The sequence below is a fragment of the Mercurialis annua genome, linkage group LG7 (genome assembly GCF_937616625.2).
Source record: "Mercurialis annua linkage group LG7, ddMerAnnu1.2, whole genome shotgun sequence".
NCBI classification, from domain to species: Eukaryota; Viridiplantae; Streptophyta; class Magnoliopsida; order Malpighiales; family Euphorbiaceae; genus Mercurialis; species Mercurialis annua.
The window spans coordinates 30,427,510-30,443,899 of record NC_065576.1 but is presented as its reverse complement, the minus strand read 5'-3'; the positions used below and the strand labels follow the sequence as shown (position 1 = coordinate 30,443,899).

General features: G+C 44.3%; 49 non-coding genes across 49 annotated transcripts; all 49 read left to right on the top strand.

Annotated features, from left to right (window-relative positions):
- The first annotated feature begins 118 nt into the window (after nt 1-118).
- On the top strand, nt 119-237 carry LOC126658850 (5S ribosomal RNA). The gene has a single exon (XR_007634422.1). It is a non-coding gene; the product is annotated as a 5S ribosomal RNA (ribosomal RNA).
- A 214-nt stretch (nt 238-451) lies between these two features.
- Nucleotides 452-570, top strand: LOC126658822 (5S ribosomal RNA). Its single transcript, XR_007634394.1, has one exon. It is a non-coding gene; the product is annotated as a 5S ribosomal RNA (ribosomal RNA).
- Nucleotides 571-784: 214 nt separating this feature from the next.
- LOC126659031 (5S ribosomal RNA) lies at nt 785-903 on the top strand. Its single transcript, XR_007634590.1, has one exon. It is a non-coding gene; the product is annotated as a 5S ribosomal RNA (ribosomal RNA).
- Nucleotides 904-1,117: 214 nt separating this feature from the next.
- LOC126658001 (5S ribosomal RNA) lies at nt 1,118-1,236 on the top strand. The gene has a single exon (XR_007633605.1). It is a non-coding gene; the product is annotated as a 5S ribosomal RNA (ribosomal RNA).
- A 214-nt stretch (nt 1,237-1,450) lies between these two features.
- LOC126659030 (5S ribosomal RNA) lies at nt 1,451-1,569 on the top strand. The gene has a single exon (XR_007634589.1). It is a non-coding gene; the product is annotated as a 5S ribosomal RNA (ribosomal RNA).
- A 216-nt stretch (nt 1,570-1,785) lies between these two features.
- LOC126658825 (5S ribosomal RNA) lies at nt 1,786-1,904 on the top strand. The gene has a single exon (XR_007634397.1). It is a non-coding gene; the product is annotated as a 5S ribosomal RNA (ribosomal RNA).
- Nucleotides 1,905-2,118: 214 nt separating this feature from the next.
- LOC126658707 (5S ribosomal RNA) lies at nt 2,119-2,237 on the top strand. The gene has a single exon (XR_007634284.1). It is a non-coding gene; the product is annotated as a 5S ribosomal RNA (ribosomal RNA).
- Nucleotides 2,238-2,459: 222 nt separating this feature from the next.
- On the top strand, nt 2,460-2,578 carry LOC126658125 (5S ribosomal RNA). The gene has a single exon (XR_007633724.1). It is a non-coding gene; the product is annotated as a 5S ribosomal RNA (ribosomal RNA).
- Nucleotides 2,579-2,792: 214 nt separating this feature from the next.
- Nucleotides 2,793-2,911, top strand: LOC126658474 (5S ribosomal RNA). Its single transcript, XR_007634059.1, has one exon. It is a non-coding gene; the product is annotated as a 5S ribosomal RNA (ribosomal RNA).
- Nucleotides 2,912-3,125: 214 nt separating this feature from the next.
- LOC126658124 (5S ribosomal RNA) lies at nt 3,126-3,244 on the top strand. The gene has a single exon (XR_007633723.1). It is a non-coding gene; the product is annotated as a 5S ribosomal RNA (ribosomal RNA).
- Nucleotides 3,245-3,458: 214 nt separating this feature from the next.
- Nucleotides 3,459-3,577, top strand: LOC126658366 (5S ribosomal RNA). Its single transcript, XR_007633955.1, has one exon. It is a non-coding gene; the product is annotated as a 5S ribosomal RNA (ribosomal RNA).
- A 221-nt stretch (nt 3,578-3,798) lies between these two features.
- Nucleotides 3,799-3,917, top strand: LOC126658706 (5S ribosomal RNA). The gene has a single exon (XR_007634283.1). It is a non-coding gene; the product is annotated as a 5S ribosomal RNA (ribosomal RNA).
- Nucleotides 3,918-4,139: 222 nt separating this feature from the next.
- LOC126658123 (5S ribosomal RNA) lies at nt 4,140-4,258 on the top strand. Its single transcript, XR_007633721.1, has one exon. It is a non-coding gene; the product is annotated as a 5S ribosomal RNA (ribosomal RNA).
- Nucleotides 4,259-4,472: 214 nt separating this feature from the next.
- Nucleotides 4,473-4,591, top strand: LOC126659029 (5S ribosomal RNA). The gene has a single exon (XR_007634588.1). It is a non-coding gene; the product is annotated as a 5S ribosomal RNA (ribosomal RNA).
- A 214-nt stretch (nt 4,592-4,805) lies between these two features.
- On the top strand, nt 4,806-4,924 carry LOC126658464 (5S ribosomal RNA). Its single transcript, XR_007634050.1, has one exon. It is a non-coding gene; the product is annotated as a 5S ribosomal RNA (ribosomal RNA).
- A 214-nt stretch (nt 4,925-5,138) lies between these two features.
- LOC126659028 (5S ribosomal RNA) lies at nt 5,139-5,257 on the top strand. Its single transcript, XR_007634587.1, has one exon. It is a non-coding gene; the product is annotated as a 5S ribosomal RNA (ribosomal RNA).
- A 216-nt stretch (nt 5,258-5,473) lies between these two features.
- Nucleotides 5,474-5,592, top strand: LOC126658824 (5S ribosomal RNA). The gene has a single exon (XR_007634396.1). It is a non-coding gene; the product is annotated as a 5S ribosomal RNA (ribosomal RNA).
- A 214-nt stretch (nt 5,593-5,806) lies between these two features.
- Nucleotides 5,807-5,925, top strand: LOC126658490 (5S ribosomal RNA). The gene has a single exon (XR_007634075.1). It is a non-coding gene; the product is annotated as a 5S ribosomal RNA (ribosomal RNA).
- Nucleotides 5,926-6,139: 214 nt separating this feature from the next.
- Nucleotides 6,140-6,258, top strand: LOC126658857 (5S ribosomal RNA). Its single transcript, XR_007634429.1, has one exon. It is a non-coding gene; the product is annotated as a 5S ribosomal RNA (ribosomal RNA).
- A 221-nt stretch (nt 6,259-6,479) lies between these two features.
- Nucleotides 6,480-6,598, top strand: LOC126658820 (5S ribosomal RNA). The gene has a single exon (XR_007634392.1). It is a non-coding gene; the product is annotated as a 5S ribosomal RNA (ribosomal RNA).
- A 222-nt stretch (nt 6,599-6,820) lies between these two features.
- Nucleotides 6,821-6,939, top strand: LOC126658122 (5S ribosomal RNA). Its single transcript, XR_007633720.1, has one exon. It is a non-coding gene; the product is annotated as a 5S ribosomal RNA (ribosomal RNA).
- A 221-nt stretch (nt 6,940-7,160) lies between these two features.
- LOC126658121 (5S ribosomal RNA) lies at nt 7,161-7,279 on the top strand. Its single transcript, XR_007633719.1, has one exon. It is a non-coding gene; the product is annotated as a 5S ribosomal RNA (ribosomal RNA).
- A 214-nt stretch (nt 7,280-7,493) lies between these two features.
- On the top strand, nt 7,494-7,612 carry LOC126658695 (5S ribosomal RNA). The gene has a single exon (XR_007634274.1). It is a non-coding gene; the product is annotated as a 5S ribosomal RNA (ribosomal RNA).
- Nucleotides 7,613-7,819: 207 nt separating this feature from the next.
- On the top strand, nt 7,820-7,938 carry LOC126658120 (5S ribosomal RNA). Its single transcript, XR_007633718.1, has one exon. It is a non-coding gene; the product is annotated as a 5S ribosomal RNA (ribosomal RNA).
- A 214-nt stretch (nt 7,939-8,152) lies between these two features.
- Nucleotides 8,153-8,271, top strand: LOC126658849 (5S ribosomal RNA). Its single transcript, XR_007634421.1, has one exon. It is a non-coding gene; the product is annotated as a 5S ribosomal RNA (ribosomal RNA).
- Nucleotides 8,272-8,492: 221 nt separating this feature from the next.
- On the top strand, nt 8,493-8,611 carry LOC126658579 (5S ribosomal RNA). The gene has a single exon (XR_007634161.1). It is a non-coding gene; the product is annotated as a 5S ribosomal RNA (ribosomal RNA).
- A 222-nt stretch (nt 8,612-8,833) lies between these two features.
- LOC126658119 (5S ribosomal RNA) lies at nt 8,834-8,952 on the top strand. The gene has a single exon (XR_007633717.1). It is a non-coding gene; the product is annotated as a 5S ribosomal RNA (ribosomal RNA).
- A 221-nt stretch (nt 8,953-9,173) lies between these two features.
- On the top strand, nt 9,174-9,292 carry LOC126658760 (5S ribosomal RNA). The gene has a single exon (XR_007634335.1). It is a non-coding gene; the product is annotated as a 5S ribosomal RNA (ribosomal RNA).
- A 222-nt stretch (nt 9,293-9,514) lies between these two features.
- On the top strand, nt 9,515-9,633 carry LOC126659027 (5S ribosomal RNA). The gene has a single exon (XR_007634586.1). It is a non-coding gene; the product is annotated as a 5S ribosomal RNA (ribosomal RNA).
- Nucleotides 9,634-9,847: 214 nt separating this feature from the next.
- LOC126658848 (5S ribosomal RNA) lies at nt 9,848-9,966 on the top strand. Its single transcript, XR_007634420.1, has one exon. It is a non-coding gene; the product is annotated as a 5S ribosomal RNA (ribosomal RNA).
- A 221-nt stretch (nt 9,967-10,187) lies between these two features.
- LOC126658759 (5S ribosomal RNA) lies at nt 10,188-10,306 on the top strand. The gene has a single exon (XR_007634334.1). It is a non-coding gene; the product is annotated as a 5S ribosomal RNA (ribosomal RNA).
- A 222-nt stretch (nt 10,307-10,528) lies between these two features.
- On the top strand, nt 10,529-10,647 carry LOC126658117 (5S ribosomal RNA). The gene has a single exon (XR_007633716.1). It is a non-coding gene; the product is annotated as a 5S ribosomal RNA (ribosomal RNA).
- A 221-nt stretch (nt 10,648-10,868) lies between these two features.
- LOC126658758 (5S ribosomal RNA) lies at nt 10,869-10,987 on the top strand. The gene has a single exon (XR_007634333.1). It is a non-coding gene; the product is annotated as a 5S ribosomal RNA (ribosomal RNA).
- A 222-nt stretch (nt 10,988-11,209) lies between these two features.
- Nucleotides 11,210-11,328, top strand: LOC126659026 (5S ribosomal RNA). Its single transcript, XR_007634585.1, has one exon. It is a non-coding gene; the product is annotated as a 5S ribosomal RNA (ribosomal RNA).
- A 214-nt stretch (nt 11,329-11,542) lies between these two features.
- Nucleotides 11,543-11,661, top strand: LOC126659344 (5S ribosomal RNA). The gene has a single exon (XR_007634888.1). It is a non-coding gene; the product is annotated as a 5S ribosomal RNA (ribosomal RNA).
- Nucleotides 11,662-11,882: 221 nt separating this feature from the next.
- On the top strand, nt 11,883-12,001 carry LOC126658757 (5S ribosomal RNA). Its single transcript, XR_007634332.1, has one exon. It is a non-coding gene; the product is annotated as a 5S ribosomal RNA (ribosomal RNA).
- Nucleotides 12,002-12,223: 222 nt separating this feature from the next.
- Nucleotides 12,224-12,342, top strand: LOC126658115 (5S ribosomal RNA). Its single transcript, XR_007633714.1, has one exon. It is a non-coding gene; the product is annotated as a 5S ribosomal RNA (ribosomal RNA).
- Nucleotides 12,343-12,556: 214 nt separating this feature from the next.
- LOC126658756 (5S ribosomal RNA) lies at nt 12,557-12,675 on the top strand. Its single transcript, XR_007634331.1, has one exon. It is a non-coding gene; the product is annotated as a 5S ribosomal RNA (ribosomal RNA).
- Nucleotides 12,676-12,889: 214 nt separating this feature from the next.
- LOC126658755 (5S ribosomal RNA) lies at nt 12,890-13,008 on the top strand. The gene has a single exon (XR_007634330.1). It is a non-coding gene; the product is annotated as a 5S ribosomal RNA (ribosomal RNA).
- A 222-nt stretch (nt 13,009-13,230) lies between these two features.
- LOC126658114 (5S ribosomal RNA) lies at nt 13,231-13,349 on the top strand. Its single transcript, XR_007633713.1, has one exon. It is a non-coding gene; the product is annotated as a 5S ribosomal RNA (ribosomal RNA).
- Nucleotides 13,350-13,563: 214 nt separating this feature from the next.
- Nucleotides 13,564-13,682, top strand: LOC126658754 (5S ribosomal RNA). The gene has a single exon (XR_007634329.1). It is a non-coding gene; the product is annotated as a 5S ribosomal RNA (ribosomal RNA).
- A 214-nt stretch (nt 13,683-13,896) lies between these two features.
- LOC126658753 (5S ribosomal RNA) lies at nt 13,897-14,015 on the top strand. The gene has a single exon (XR_007634328.1). It is a non-coding gene; the product is annotated as a 5S ribosomal RNA (ribosomal RNA).
- Nucleotides 14,016-14,237: 222 nt separating this feature from the next.
- Nucleotides 14,238-14,356, top strand: LOC126658113 (5S ribosomal RNA). The gene has a single exon (XR_007633712.1). It is a non-coding gene; the product is annotated as a 5S ribosomal RNA (ribosomal RNA).
- A 221-nt stretch (nt 14,357-14,577) lies between these two features.
- Nucleotides 14,578-14,696, top strand: LOC126659025 (5S ribosomal RNA). The gene has a single exon (XR_007634584.1). It is a non-coding gene; the product is annotated as a 5S ribosomal RNA (ribosomal RNA).
- A 215-nt stretch (nt 14,697-14,911) lies between these two features.
- Nucleotides 14,912-15,030, top strand: LOC126659022 (5S ribosomal RNA). Its single transcript, XR_007634582.1, has one exon. It is a non-coding gene; the product is annotated as a 5S ribosomal RNA (ribosomal RNA).
- A 221-nt stretch (nt 15,031-15,251) lies between these two features.
- LOC126658819 (5S ribosomal RNA) lies at nt 15,252-15,370 on the top strand. Its single transcript, XR_007634391.1, has one exon. It is a non-coding gene; the product is annotated as a 5S ribosomal RNA (ribosomal RNA).
- Nucleotides 15,371-15,591: 221 nt separating this feature from the next.
- On the top strand, nt 15,592-15,710 carry LOC126657840 (5S ribosomal RNA). The gene has a single exon (XR_007633450.1). It is a non-coding gene; the product is annotated as a 5S ribosomal RNA (ribosomal RNA).
- A 214-nt stretch (nt 15,711-15,924) lies between these two features.
- On the top strand, nt 15,925-16,043 carry LOC126659021 (5S ribosomal RNA). Its single transcript, XR_007634581.1, has one exon. It is a non-coding gene; the product is annotated as a 5S ribosomal RNA (ribosomal RNA).
- Nucleotides 16,044-16,265: 222 nt separating this feature from the next.
- Nucleotides 16,266-16,384, top strand: LOC126658752 (5S ribosomal RNA). The gene has a single exon (XR_007634327.1). It is a non-coding gene; the product is annotated as a 5S ribosomal RNA (ribosomal RNA).
- Nucleotides 16,385-16,390: the final 6 nt, after the last annotated feature.

Sequence of the window (16,390 nt, the reverse complement as noted above, 5' to 3'; positions counted from 1 at the left end):
CCAAACGGGAAATATGGAAAAAGTTCAGGGACCAAAACGTACTTTTAAAGATAGTTTTTATTTTGGTTGAATGAGTTGCAAGGCAGCGGATATATGCGATGATCGTGCAAGGTATGACGGGTGCGATCATACCACCACTAATGCACCGGATCCCATCAAAACTCCGAAGTTAAACGTGCTTGGGCGAGAGCAGTACTAGGATGAGTGACCTCCTGGGAAGTCCTCGTGTTGCACCCCTTTTTCGCTTTTTTTGAACTGCGTTTTTTCTATTATTACTATCGCCGAGAGACAAACAGAACGAGTAACGAGTAACGATGAATTGCAATTCAGGGACCAAACGGGAAATATGGAAAAAGTTCAGGGACCAAAACGTACTTTTAAAGATAGTTTTTATTTTGGTTGAATGAGTTGCAAGGCAGCGGATATATGCGATGATCGTGCAAGGTATGACCGGTGCGATCATATCGGCACTAATGCAACGGATCCCATCAGAACTCCGAAGATAAACGTGCTTGGGCGAGAGCAGTACTAGGATGGGTGACCTCCTGGGAAGTCCTCGTGTTGCACCCCTTTTTCGCTTTTTTTGAACTGCGTTTTTTCTATTATTACTATCGCCGAGAGACAAACAGAACGAGTAACGAGTAGCGATGAATTGCAATTCAGGGACCAAACGGGAAATATGGAAAAAGTTCAGGGACCAAAACGTACTTTTAAAGATAGTTTTTATTTTGGTTGAATGAGTTGCAAGGCAGCGGATATATGCGATGATCGTGCAAGGTATGACGGGTGCGATCATACCAGCACTAATGCACCGGATCCCATCAGAACTCCGAAGTTAAACGTGCTTGGGCGAGAGCAGTACTAGGATGGGTGACCTCCTGGGAAGTCCTCGTGTTGCACCCCTTTTTCGCTTTTTTTGAACTGCGTTTTTTCTATTATTACTATCGCCGAGAGACAAACAGAACGAGTAACGAGTAACGATGAATTGCAATTCAGGGACCAAACGGGAAATATGGAAAAAGTTCAGGGACCAAAACGTACTTTTAAAGATAGTTTTTATTTTGGTTGAATGAGTTGCAAGGCAGCGGATATATGCGATGATCGTGCAAGGTATGACGGGTGCGATCATACCAGCACTAATGCACCGGATCCCATCAGAACTCTGAAGTTAAACGTGCTTGGGCGAGAGCAGTACTAGGATGGGTGACCTCCTGGGAAGTCCTCGTGTTGCACCCCTTTTTCGCTTTTTTTGAACTGCGTTTTTTCTATTATTACTATCGCCGAGAGACAAACAGAACGAGTAACGAGTAACGATGAATTGCAATTCAGGGACCAAACGGGAAATATGGAAAAAGTTCAGGGACCAAAACGTACTTTTAAAGATAGTTTTTATTTTGGTTGAATGAGTTGCAAGGCAGCGGATATATGCGATGATCGTGCAAGGTATGACGGGTGCGATCATACCAGCACTAATGCACCGGATCCCATCAGAACTCCGAAGTTAAACGTGCTTGGGCGAGAGCAGTACTAGGATGGGTGACCTCCTGGGAAGTCCTCGTGTTGCACCCCTTTTTCGCTTTTTTTGAACTGCGTTTTTTCTATTATTACTATCGCCGAGAGACAAACGAGTAACGAGTAACGAGTAACGATGAATTGCAATTCAGGGACCAAACGGGAAATATGGAAAAAGTTCAGGGACCAAAACGTACTTTTAAAGATAGTTTTTATTTTGGTTGAATGAGTTGCAAGGCAGCGGATATATGCGATGATCGTGCAAGGTATGACCGGTGCGATCATACCGGCACTAATGCAACGGATCCCATCAGAACTCCGAAGATAAACGTGCTTGGGCGAGAGCAGTACTAGGATGGGTGACCTCCTTGGAAGTCCTCGTGTTGCACCCCTTTTTCGCTTTTTTTGAACTGCGTTTTTTCTATTATTACTATCGCCGAGAGACAAACAGAACGAGTAACGAGTAACGATGAATTGCAATTCAGGGACCAAACGGGAAATATGGAAAAAGTTCAGGGACCAAAACGTACTTTTAAAGATAGTTTTTATTTTGGTTGAATGAGTTGCAAGGCAGCGGATATATGCGATGATCGTGCAAGGTATGACCGGTGCGATCATACCGGCACTAATGCACCGGATCCCATCAGAACTCCGAAGATAAACGTGCTTGGGCGAGAGCAGTACTAGGATGGGTGACCTCCTTGGAAGTCCTCGTGTTGCACCCCTTTTTCGCTTTTTTTGAACTGCGTTTTTTCTATTATTACTATCGCCGAGAGACAAACAGAACGAGTAACGAGTAACGAGTAACGATGAATTGCAATTCAGGGACCAAACGGGAAATATGGAAAAAGTTCAGGGACCAAAACGTACTTTTAAAGATAGTTTTTTATTTTGGTTGAATGAGTTGCAAGGCAGCGGATATATGCGATGATCGTGCAAGGTATGACGGGTGCGATCATACCAGCACTAATGCACCGGATCCCATCAGAACTCCGAAGATAAACGTGCTTGGGCGAGAGCAGTACTAGGATGGGTGACCTCCTGGGAAGTCCTCGTGTTGCACCCCTTTTTCGCTTTTTTTGAACTGCGTTTTTTCTATTATTACTATCGCCGAGAGACAAACAGAACGAGTAACGAGTAGCGATGAATTGCAATTCAGGGACCAAACGGGAAATATGGAAAAAGTTCAGGGACCAAAACGTACTTTTAAAGATAGTTTTTATTTTGGTTGAATGAGTTGCAAGGCAGCGGATATATGCGATGATCGTGCAAGGTATGACGGGTTCGATCATACCAGCACTAATGCACCGGATCCCATCAGAACTCCGAAGTTAAACGTGCTTGGGCGAGAGCAGTACTAGGATGGGTGACCTCCTGGGAAGTCCTCGTGTTGCACCCCTTTTTCGCTTTTTTTGAACTGCGTTTTTTCTATTATTACTATCGCCGAGAGACAAACAGAACGAGTAACGAGTAACGATGAATTGCAATTCAGGGACCAAACGGGAAATATGGAAAAAGTTCAGGGACCAAAACGTACTTTTAAAGATAGTTTTTATTTTGGTTGAATGAGTTGCAAGGCAGCGGATATATGCGATGATCGTGCAAGGTATGACGGGTGCGATCATACCAGCACTAATGCACCGGATCCCATCAGAACTCCGAAGATAAACGTGCTTGGGCGAGAGCAGTACTAGGATGGGTGACCTCCTGGGAAGTCCTCGTGTTGCACCCCTTTTTCGCTTTTTTTGAACTGCGTTTTTTCTATTATTACTATCGCCGAGAGACAAACAGAACGAGTAACGAGTAACGATGAATTGCAATTCAGGGACCAAACGGGAAATATGGAAAAAGTTCAGGGACCAAAACGTACTTTTAAAGATAGTTTTTATTTTGGTTGAATGAGTTGCAAGGCAGCGGATATATGCGATGATCGTGCAAGGTATGACGGGTGCGATCATACCAGCACTAATGCACCGGATCCCATCAGAACTCCGAAGTTAAACGTGCTTGGGCGAGAGCAGTACTAGGATGAGTGACCTCCTGGGAAGTCCTCGTGTTGCACCCCTTTTTCGCTTTTTTTGAACTGCGTTTTTTCTATTATTACTATCGCCGAGAGACAAACAGAACGAGTAACGAGTAACGAGTAACGATGAATTGCAATTCAGGGACCAAACGGGAAATATGGAAAAAGTTCAGGGACCAAAACGTACTTTTAAAGATAGTTTTTATTTTGGTTGAATGAGTTGCAAGGCAGCGGATATATGCGATGATCGTGCAAGGTATGACCGGTGCGATCATACCGGCACTAATGCACCGGATCCCATCAGAACTCCGAAGATAAACGTGCTTGGGCGAGAGCAGTACTAGGATGGGTGACCTCCTTGGAAGTCCTCGTGTTGCACCCCTTTTTCGCTTTTTTTGAACTGCGTTTTTTCTATTATTACTATCGCCGAGAGACAAACAGAACGAGTAACGAGTAACGAGTAACGATGAATTTCAATTCAGGGACCAAACGGGAAATATGGAAAAAGTTCAGGGACCAAAACGTACTTTTAAAGATAGTTTTTTATTTTGGTTGAATGAGTTGCAAGGCAGCGGATATATGCGATGATCGTGCAAGGTATGACGGGTGCGATCATACCAGCACTAATGCACCGGATCCCATCAGAACTCCGAAGATAAACGTGCTTGGGCGAGAGCAGTACTAGGATGGGTGACCTCCTGGGAAGTCCTCGTGTTGCACCCCTTTTTCGCTTTTTTTGAACTGCGTTTTTTCTATTATTACTATCGCCGAGAGACAAACAGAACGAGTAACGAGTAGCGATGAATTGCAATTCAGGGACCAAACGGGAAATATGGAAAAAGTTCAGGGACCAAAACGTACTTTTAAAGATAGTTTTTATTTTGGTTGAATGAGTTGCAAGGCAGCGGATATATGCGATGATCGTGCAAGGTATGACGGGTGCGATCATACCAGCACTAATGCACCGGATCCCATCAGAACTCCGAAGTTAAACGTGCTTGGGCGAGAGCAGTACTAGGATGGGTGACCTCCTGGGAAGTCCTCGTGTTGCACCCCTTTTTCGCTTTTTTTGAACTGCGTTTTTTCTATTATTACTATCGCCGAGAGACAAACAGAACGAGTAACGAGTAACGATGAATTGCAATTCAGGGACCAAACGGGAAATATGGAAAAAGTTCAGGGACCAAAACGTACTTTTAAAGATAGTTTTTATTTTGGTTGAATGAGTTGCAAGGCAGCGGATATATGCGATGATCGTGCAAGGTATGACGGGTGCGATCATACCAGCACTAATGCACCGGATCCCATCAGAACTCCGAAGTTAAACGTGCTTGGGCGAGAGCAGTACTAGGATGGGTGACCTCCTGGGAAGTCCTCTTGTTGCACCCCTTTTTCGCTTTTTTTGAACTGCGTTTTTTCTATTATTACTATCGCCGAGAGACAAACAGAACGAGTAACGAGTAACGATGAATTGCAATTCAGGGACCAAACGGGAAATATGGAAAAAGTTCAGGGACCAAAACGTACTTTTAAAGATAGTTTTTATTTTGGTTGAATGAGTTGCAAGGCAGCGGATATATGCGATGATCGTGCAAGGTATGACGGGTGCGATCATACCAGCACTAATGCACCGGATCCCATCAGAACTCCGAAGTTAAACGTGCTTGGGCGAGAGCAGTACTAGGATGGGTGACCTCCTGGGAAGTCCTCGTGTTGCACCCCTTTTTCGCTTTTTTTGAACTGCGTTTTTTCTATTATTACTATCGCCGAGAGACAAACGAGTAACGAGTAACGAGTAACGATGAATTGCAATTCAGGGACCAAACGGGAAATATGGAAAAAGTTCAGGGACCAAAACGTACTTTTAAAGATAGTTTTTATTTTGGTTGAATGAGTTGCAAGGCAGCGGATATATGCGATGATCGTGCAAGGTATGACCGGTGCGATCATACCGGCACTAATGCAACGGATCCCATCAGAACTCCGAAGATAAACGTGCTTGGGCGAGAGCAGTACTAGGATGGGTGACCTCCTTGGAAGTCCTCGTGTTGCACCCCTTTTTCGCTTTTTTTGAACTGCGTTTTTTCTATTATTACTATCGCCGAGAGACAAACAGAACGAGTAACGAGTAACGATGAATTGCAATTCAGGGACCAAACGGGAAATATGGAAAAAGTTCAGGGACCAAAACGTACTTTTAAAGATAGTTTTTATTTTGGTTGAATGAGTTGCAAGGCAGCGGATATATGCGATGATCGTGCAAGGTATGACGGGTGCGATCATACCAGCACTAATGCACCGGATCCCATCAGAACTCCGAAGATAAACGTGCTTGGGTGAGAGCAGTACTAGGATGGGTGACCTCCTGGGAAGTCCTCGTGTTGCACCCCTTTTTCGCTTTTTTTGAACTGCGTTTTTTCTATTATTACTATCGCCGAGAGACAAACAGAACGAGTAACGAGTAACGATGAATTGCAATTCAGGGACCAAACGGGAAATATGGAAAAAGTTCAGGGACCAAAACGTACTTTTAAAGATAGTTTTTATTTTGGTTGAATGAGTTGCAAGGCAGCGGATATATGCGATGATCGTGCAAGGTATGACGGGTGCGATCATACCACCACTAATGCACCGGATCCCATCAAAACTCCGAAGTTAAACGTGCTTGGGCGAGAGCAGTACTAGGATGAGTGACCTCTTGGGAAGTCCTCGTGTTGCACCCCTTTTTCGCTTTTTTTGAACTGCGTTTTTTCTATTATTACTATCGCCGAGAGACAAACAGAACGAGTAACGAGTAACGAGTAACGATGAATTGCAATTCAGGGACCAAACGGGAAATATGGAAAAAGTTCAGGGACCAAAACGTACTTTTAAAGATAGTTTTTATTTTGGTTGAATGAGTTGCAAGGCAGCGGATATATGCGATGATCGTGCAAGGTATGACCGGTGCGATCATATCGGCACTAATGCAACGGATCCCATCAGAACTCCGAAGATAAACGTGCTTGGGCGAGAGCAGTACTAGGATGGGTGACCTCCTGGGAAGTCCTCGTGTTGCACCCCTTTTTCGCTTTTTTTGAACTGCGTTTTTTCTATTATTACTATCGCCGAGAGACAAACAGAACGAGTAACGAGTAACGAGTAACGATGAATTGCAATTCAGGGACCAAACGGGAAATATGGAAAAAGTTCAGGGACCAAAACGTACTTTTAAAGATAGTTTTTTATTTTGGTTGAATGAGTTGCAAGGCAGCGGATATATGCGATGATCGTGCAAGGTATGACGGGTGCGATCATACCAGCACTAATGCACCGGATCCCATCAGAACTCCGAAGATAAACGTGCTTGGGCGAGAGCAGTACTAGGATGGGTGACCTCCTGGGAAGTCCTCGTGTTGCACCCCTTTTTCGCTTTTTTTGAACTGCGTTTTTTCTATTATTACTATCGCCGAGAGACAAACAGAACGAGTAACGAGTAACGAGTAACGATGAATTGCAATTCAGGGACCAAACGGGAAATATGGAAAAAGTTCAGGGACCAAAACGTACTTTTAAAGATAGTTTTTATTTTGGTTGAATGAGTTGCAAGGCAGCGGATATATGCGATGATCGTGCAAGGTATGACGGGTGCGATCATACCAGCACTAATGCACCGGATCCCATCAGAACTCCGAAGATAAACGTGCTTGGGCGAGAGCAGTACTAGGATGGGTGACCTCCTGGGAAGTCCTCGTGTTGCACCCCTTTTTCGCTTTTTTTGAACTGCGTTTTTTCTATTATTACTATCCCCGAGAGACAAACAGAACGAGCAACGAGTAACGATGAATTGCAATTCAGGGACCAAACGGGAAATATGGAAAAAGTTCAGGGACCAAAACGTACTTTTAAAGATAGTTTTTATTTTGGTTGAATGAGTTGCAAGGCAGCGGATATATGCGATGATCGTGCAAGGTATGACGGGTGCGATCATACCAACACTAATGCACCGGATCCCATCAAAACTCCGAAGTTAAACGTGCTTGGGCGAGAGCAGTACTAGGATGGGTGACCTCCTGGGAAGTCCTCGTGTTGCACCCCTTTTTCGCTTTTTTTGAACTGCGTTTTTTCTATTATTACTATCGCCGAGAGACAAACAGAACGAGTAACGATGAATTGCAATTCAGGGACCAAACGGGAAATATGGAAAAAGTTCAGGGACCAAAACGTACTTTTAAAGATAGTTTTTATTTTGGTTGAATGAGTTGCAAGGCAGCGGATATATGCGATGATCGTGCAAGGTATGACGGGTGCGATCATACCAGCACTAATGCACCGGATCCCATCAGAACTCCGAAGATAAACGTGCTTGGGCGAGAGCAGTACTAGGATGGGTGACCTCCTGGGAAGTCCTCGTGTTGCACCCCTTTTTCGCTTTTTTTGAACTGCGTTTTTTCTATTATTACTATCGCCGAGAGACAAACAGAACGAGTAACGAGTAACGATGAATTGCAATTCAGGGACCAAACGGGAAATATGGAAAAAGTTCAGGGACCAAAACGTACTTTTAAAGATAGTTTTTATTTTGGTTGAATGAGTTGCAAGGCAGCGGATATATGCGATGATCGTGCAAGGTATGACGGGTGCGATCATACCACCACTAATGCACCGGATCCCATCAAAACTCCGAAGTTAAACGTGCTTGGGCGAGAGCAGTACTAGGATGAGTGACCTCCTGGGAAGTCCTCGTGTTGCACCCCTTTTTCGCTTTTTTTGAACTGCGTTTTTTCTATTATTACTATCGCCGAGAGACAAACAGAACGAGTAACGAGTAACGAGTAACGATGAATTGCAATTCAGGGACCAAACGGGAAATATGGAAAAAGTTCAGGGACCAAAACGTACTTTTAAAGATAGTTTTTATTTTGGTTGAATGAGTTGCAAGGCAGCGGATATATGCGATGATCGTGCAAGGTATGACGGGTGCGATCATACCGGCACTAATGCAACGGATCCCATCAGAACTCCGAAGATAAACGTGCTTGGGCGAGAGCAGTACTAGGATGGGTGACCTCCTGGGAAGTCCTCGTGTTGCACCCCTTTTTCGCTTTTTTTGAACTGCGTTTTTTCTATTATTACTATCGCCGAGAGACAAACAGAACGAGTAACGAGTAACGAGTAACGATGAATTGCAATTCAGGGACCAAACGGGAAATATGGAAAAAGTTCAGGGACCAAAACGTACTTTTAAAGATAGTTTTTTATTTTGGTTGAATGAGTTGCAAGGCAGCGGATATATGCGATGATCGTGCAAGGTATGACGGGTGCGATCATACCAGCACTAATGCACCGGATCCCATCAGAACTCCGAAGATAAACGTGCTTGGGCGAGAGCAGTACTAGGATGGGTGACCTCCTGGGAAGTCCTCGTGTTGCACCCCTTTTTCGCTTTTTTTGAACTGCGTTTTTTCTATTATTACTATCGCCGAGAGACAAACAGAACGAGTAACGAGTAACGAGTAACGATGAATTGCAATTCAGGGACCAAACGGGAAATATGGAAAAAGTTCAGGGACCAAAACGTACTTTTAAAGATAGTTTTTATTTTGGTTGAATGAGTTGCAAGGCAGCGGATATATGCGATGATCGTGCAAGGTATGACCGGTGCGATCATACCGGCACTAATGCAACGGATCCCATCAGAACTCCGAAGATAAACGTGCTTGGGCGAGAGCAGTACTAGGATGGGTGACCTCCTGGGAAGTCCTCGTGTTGCACCCCTTTTTCGCTTTTTTTGAACTGCGTTTTTTCTATTATTACTATCGCCGAGAGACAAACAGAACGAGTAACGAGTAACGAGTAACGATGAATTGCAATTCAGGGACCAAACGGGAAATATGGAAAAAGTTCAGGGACCAAAACGTACTTTTAAAGATAGTTTTTTATCTTGGTTGAATGAGTTGCAAGGCAGCGGATATATGCGATGATCGTGCAAGGTATGACGGGTGCGATCATACCAGCACTAATGCACCGGATCCCATCAGAACTCCGAAGTTAAACGTGCTTGGGCGAGAGCAGTACTAGGATGGGTGACCTCCTGGGAAGTCCTCGTGTTGCACCCCTTTTTCGCTTTTTTTGAACTGCGTTTTTTCTATTATTACTATCGCCGAGAGACAAACAGAACGAGCAACGAGTAACGATGAATTGCAATTCAGGGACCAAACGGGAAATATGGAAAAAGTTCAGGGACCAAAACGTACTTTTAAAGATAGTTTTTATTTTGGTTGAATGAGTTGCAAGGCAGCGGATATATGCGATGATCGTGCAAGGTATGACGGGTGCGATCATACCACCACTAATGCACCGGATCCCATCAAAACTCCGAAGTTAAACGTGCTTGGGCGAGAGCAGTACTAGGATGAGTGACCTCCTGGGAAGTCCTCGTGTTGCACCCCTTTTTCGCTTTTTTTGAACTGCGTTTTTTCTATTATTACTATCGCCGAGAGACAAACAGAACGAGTAACGAGTAACGAGTAACGATGAATTGCAATTCAGGGACCAAACGGGAAATATGGAAAAAGTTCAGGGACCAAAACGTACTTTTAAAGATAGTTTTTATTTTGGTTGAATGAGTTGCAAGGCAGCGGATATATGCGATGATCGTGCAAGGTATGACCGGTGCGATCATACCGGCACTAATGCAACGGATCCCATCAGAACTCCGAAGATAAACGTGCTTGGGCGAGAGCAGTACTAGGATGGGTGACCTCCTGGGAAGTCCTCGTGTTGCACCCCTTTTTCGCTTTTTTTGAACTGCGTTTTTTCTATTATTACTATCGCCGAGAGACAAACAGAACGAGTAACGAGTAACGAGTAACGATGAATTGCAATTCAGGGACCAAACGGGAAATATGGAAAAAGTTCAGGGACCAAAACGTACTTTTAAAGATAGTTTTTTATTTTGGTTGAATGAGTTGCAAGGCAGCGGATATATGCGATGATCGTGCAAGGTATGACGGGTGCGATCATACCAGCACTAATGCACCGGATCCCATCAGAACTCCGAAGATAAACGTGCTTGGGCGAGAGCAGTACTAGGATGGGTGACCTCCTGGGAAGTCCTCGTGTTGCACCCCTTTTTCGCTTTTTTTGAACTGCGTTTTTTCTATTATTACTATCGCCGAGAGACAAACAGAACGAGTAACGAGTAACGAGTAACGATGAATTGCAATTCAGGGACCAAACGGGAAATATGGAAAAAGTTCAGGGACCAAAACGTACTTTTAAAGATAGTTTTTATTTTGGTTGAATGAGTTGCAAGGCAGCGGATATATGCGATGATCGTGCAAGGTATGACCGGTGCGATCATACCGGCACTAATGCAACGGATCCCATCAGAACTCCGAAGATAAACGTGCTTGGGCGAGAGCAGTACTAGGATGGGTGACCTCCTGGGAAGTCCTCGTGTTGCACCCCTTTTTCGCTTTTTTTGAACTGCGTTTTTTCTATTATTACTATCGCCGAGAGACAAACAGAACGAGTAACGAGTAACGAGTAACGATGAATTGCAATTCAGGGACCAAACGGGAAATATGGAAAAAGTTCAGGGACCAAAACGTACTTTTAAAGATAGTTTTTTATCTTGGTTGAATGAGTTGCAAGGCAGCGGATATATGCGATGATCGTGCAAGGTATGACGGGTGCGATCATACCAGCACTAATGCACCGGATCCCATCAGAACTCCGAAGTTAAACGTGCTTGGGCGAGAGCAGTACTAGGATGGGTGACCTCCTGGGAAGTCCTCGTGTTGCACCCCTTTTTCGCTTTTTTTGAACTGCGTTTTTTCTATTATTACTATCGCCGAGAGACAAACAGAACGAGCAACGAGTAACGATGAATTGCAATTCAGGGACCAAACGGGAAATATGGAAAAAGTTCAGGGACCAAAACGTACTTTTAAAGATAGTTTTTATTTTGGTTGAATGAGTTGCAAGGCAGCGGATATATGCGATGATCGTGCAAGGTATGACGGGTGCGATCATACCAGCACTAATGCACCGGATCCCATCAGAACTCCGAAGTTAAACGTGCTTGGGCGAGAGCAGTACTAGGATGGGTGACCTCCTGGGAAGTCCTCGTGTTGCATCCCTTTTTCGCTTTTTTTGAACTGCGTTTTTTCTATTATTACTATCGCCGAGAGACAAACAGAACGAGTAACGAGTAACGAGTAACGATGAATTGCAATTCAGGGACCAAACGGGAAATATGGAAAAAGTTCAGGGACCAAAACGTACTTTTAAAGATAGTTTTTATTTTGGTTGAATGAGTTGCAAGGCAGCGGATATATGCGATGATCGTGCAAGGTATGACCGGTGCGATCATACCGGCACTAATGCAACGGATCCCATCAGAACTCCGAAGATAAACGTGCTTGGGCGAGAGCAGTACTAGGATGGGTGACCTCCTGGGAAGTCCTCGTGTTGCACCCCTTTTTCGCTTTTTTTGAACTGCGTTTTTTCTATTATTACTATCGCCGAGAGACAAACAGAACGAGTAACGAGTAACGAGTAACGATGAATTGCAATTCAGGGACCAAACGGGAAATATGGAAAAAGTTCAGGGACCAAAACGTACTTTTAAAGATAGTTTTTTATTTTGGTTGAATGAGTTGCAAGGCAGCGGATATATGCGATGATCGTGCAAGGTATGACGGGTGCGATCATACCAGCACTAATGCACCGGATCCCATCAGAACTCCGAAGATAAACGTGCTTGGGCGAGAGCAGTACTAGGATGGGTGACCTCCTGGGAAGTCCTCGTGTTGCACCCCTTTTTCGCTTTTTTTGAACTGCGTTTTTTCTATTATTACTATCGCCGAGAGACAAACAGAACGAGTAACGAGTAACGATGAATTGCAATTCAGGGACCAAACGGGAAATATGGAAAAAGTTCAGGGACCAAAACGTACTTTTAAAGATAGTTTTTATTTTGGTTGAATGAGTTGCAAGGCAGCGGATATATGCGATGATCGTGCAAGGTATGACCGGTGCGATCATACCGGCACTAATGCAACGGATCCCATCAGAACTCCGAAGATAAACGTGCTTGGGCGAGAGCAGTACTAGGATGGGTGACCTCCTGGGAAGTCCTCGTGTTGCACCCCTTTTTCGCTTTTTTTGAACTGCGTTTTTTCTATTATTACTATCGCCGAGAGACAAACAGAACGAGTAACGAGTAACGATGAATTGCAATTCAGGGACCAAACAGGAAATATGGAAAAAGTTCAGGGACCAAAACGTACTTTTAAAGATAGTTTTTATTTTGGTTGAATGAGTTGCAAGGCAGTGGATATATGCGATGATCGTGCAAGGTATGACCGGTGCGATCATACCGGCACTAATGCAACGGATCCCATCAGAACTCCGAAGATAAACGTGCTTGGGCGAGAGCAGTACTAGGATGGGTGACCTCCTGGGAAGTCCTCGTGTTGCACCCCTTTTTCGCTTTTTTTGAACTGCGTTTTTTCTATTATTACTATCGCCGAGAGACAAACAGAACGAGTAACGAGTAACGAGTAACGATGAATTGCAATTCAGGGACCAAACGGGAAATATGGAAAAAGTTCAGGGACCAAAACGTACTTTTAAAGATAGTTTTTTATTTTGGTTGAATGAGTTGCAAGGCAGCGGATATATGCGATGATCGTGCAAGGTATGACGGGTGCGATCATACCAGCACTAATGCACCGGATCCCATCAGAACTCCGAAGATAAACGTGCTTGGGCGAGAGCAGTACTAGGATGGGTGACCTCCTGGGAAGTCCTCGTGTTGCACCCCTTTTTCGCTTTTTTTGAACTGCGTTTTTTCTATTATTACTATCGCCGAGAGACAAACAGAACGAGTAACGAGTAACGATGAATTGCAATTCAGGGACCAAACGGGAAATATGGAAAAAGTTCAGGGACCAAAACGTACTTTTAAAGATAGTTTTTATTTTGGTTGAATGAGTTGCAAGGCAGCGGATATATGCGATGATCGTGCAAGGTATGACCGGTGCGATCATACCGGCACTAATGCAACGGATCCCATCAGAACTCCGAAGATAAACGTGCTTGGGCGAGAGCAGTACTAGGATGGGTGACCTCCTGGGAAGTCCTCGTGTTGCACCCCTTTTTCGCTTTTTTTGAACTGCGTTTTTTCTATTATTACTATCGCCGAGAGACAAACAGAACGAGTAACGAGTAACGATGAATTGCAATTCAGGGACCAAACAGGAAATATGGAAAAAGTTCAGGGACCAAAACGTACTTTTAAAGATAGTTTTTATTTTGGTTGAATGAGTTGCAAGGCAGCGGATATATGCGATGATCGTGCAAGGTATGACCGGTGCGATCATACCGGCACTAATGCAACGGATCCCATCAGAACTCCGAAGATAAACGTGCTTGGGCGAGAGCAGTACTAGGATGGGTGACCTCCTGGGAAGTCCTCGTGTTGCACCCCTTTTTCGCTTTTTTTGAACTGCGTTTTTTCTATTATTACTATCGCCGAGAGACAAACAGAACGAGTAACGAGTAACGAGTAACGATGAATTGCAATTCAGGGACCAAACGGGAAATATGGAAAAAGTTCAGGGACCAAAACGTACTTTTAAAGATAGTTTTTTATTTTGGTTGAATGAGTTGCAAGGCAGCGGATATATGCGATGATCGTGCAAGGTATGACGGGTGCGATCATACCAGCACTAATGCACCGGATCCCATCAGAACTCCGAAGATAAACGTGCTTGGGCGAGAGCAGTACTAGGATGGGTGACCTCCTGGGAAGTCCTCGTGTTGCACCCCTTTTTCGCTTTTTTTGAACTGCGTTTTTTCTATTATTACTATCGCCGAGAGACAAACAGAACGAGTAACGAGTAACGAGTAACGATGAATTGCAATTCAGGGACCAAACGGGAAATATGGAAAAAGTTCAGGGACCAAAACGTACTTTTAAAGATAGTTTTTATTTTGGTTGAATGAGTTGCAAGGCAGCGGATATATGCGATGATCGTGCAAGGTATGACGGGTGCGATCATACCAGCACTAATGCACCGGATCCCATCAGAACTCCGAAGTTAAACGTGCTTGGGCGAGAGCAGTACTAGGATGGGTGACCTCCTGGGAAGTCCTCGTGTTGCACCCCTTTTTCGCTTTTTTTGAACTGCGTTTTTTCTATTATTACTATCGCCGAGAGACAAACAGAACGAGTAACGAGTAACGATGAATTGCAATTCAGGGACCAAACGGGAAATATGGAAAAAGTTCAGGGACCAAAACGTACTTTTAAAGATAGTTTTTTATTTTGGTTGAATGAGTTGCAAGGCAGCGGATATATGCGATGATCGTGCAAGGTATGACGGGTGCGATCATACCAGCACTAATGCACCGGATCCCATCAGAACTCCGAAGTTAAACGTGCTTGGGCGAGAGCAGTACTAGGATGGGTGACCTCCTGGGAAGTCCTCGTGTTGCACCCCTTTTTCGCTTTTTTTGAACTGCGTTTTTTCTATTATTACTATCGCCGAGAGACAAACAGAACGAGTAACGAGTAACGAGTAACGATGAATTGCAATTCAGGGACCAAACGGGAAATATGGAAAAAGTTCAGGGACCAAAACGTACTTTTAAAGATAGTTTTTATTTTGGTTGAATGAGTTGCAAGGCAGCGGATATATGCGATGATCGTGCAAGGTATGACCGGTGCGATCATACCGCCACTAATGCAACGGATCCCATCAGAACTCCGAAGTTAAACGTGCTTGGGCGAGAGCAGTACTAGGATGGGTGACCTCCTGGGAAGTCCTCGTGTTGCACCCCTTTTTCGCTTTTTTTGAACTGCGTTTTTTCTATTATTACTATCGCCGAGAGACAAACAGAACGAGTAACGAGTAACGAGTAACGATGAATTGCAATTCAGGGACCAAACGGGAAATATGGAAAAAGTTCAGGGACCAAAACGTACTTTTAAAGATAGCTTTTATTTTGGTTGAATGAGTTGCAAGGCAGCGGATATATGCGATGATCGTGCAAGGTATGACGGGTGCGATCATACCAGCACTAATGCACCGGATCCCATCAGAACTCCGAAGTCAAACGTGCTTGGGCGAGAGCAGTACTAGGATGGGTGACCTCCTGGGAAGTCCTCGTGTTGCACCCCTTTTGCGCTTTTTTTGAACTGCGTTTTTTCTATTATTACTATCGCCGAGAGACAAACAGAACGAGTAACGAGTAACGATGAATTGCAATTCAGGGACCAAACGGGAAATATGGAAAAAGTTCAGGGACCAAAACGTACTTTTAAAGATAGTTTTTATTTTAGTTGAATGAGTTGCAAGGCAGCGGATATATGCGATGATCGTGCAAGGTATGACGGGTGCGATCATACCAGCACTAATGCACCGGATCCCATCAGAACTCCGAAGTTAAACGTGCTTGGGCGAGAGCAGTACTAGGATGGGTGACCTCCTGGGAAGTCCTCGTGTTGCACCCCTTTTTCGCTTTTTTTGAACTGCGTTTTTTCTATTATTACTATCGCCGAGAGACAAACAGAACGAGTAACGAGTAACGAGTAACGATGAATTGCAATTCAGGGACCAAACGGGAAATATGGAAAAAGTTCAGGGACCAAAACGTACTTTTAAAGATAGTTTTTTATTTTGGTTGAATGAGTTGCAAGGCAGCGGATATATGCGATGATCGTGCAAGGTATGACCGGTGCGATCATACCGGCACTAATGCAACGGATCCCATCAGAACTCCGAAGATAAACGTGCTTGGGCGAGAGCAGTACTAGGATGGGTGACCTCCTGGGAAGTCCTCGTGTTGCACCCCTTTTTC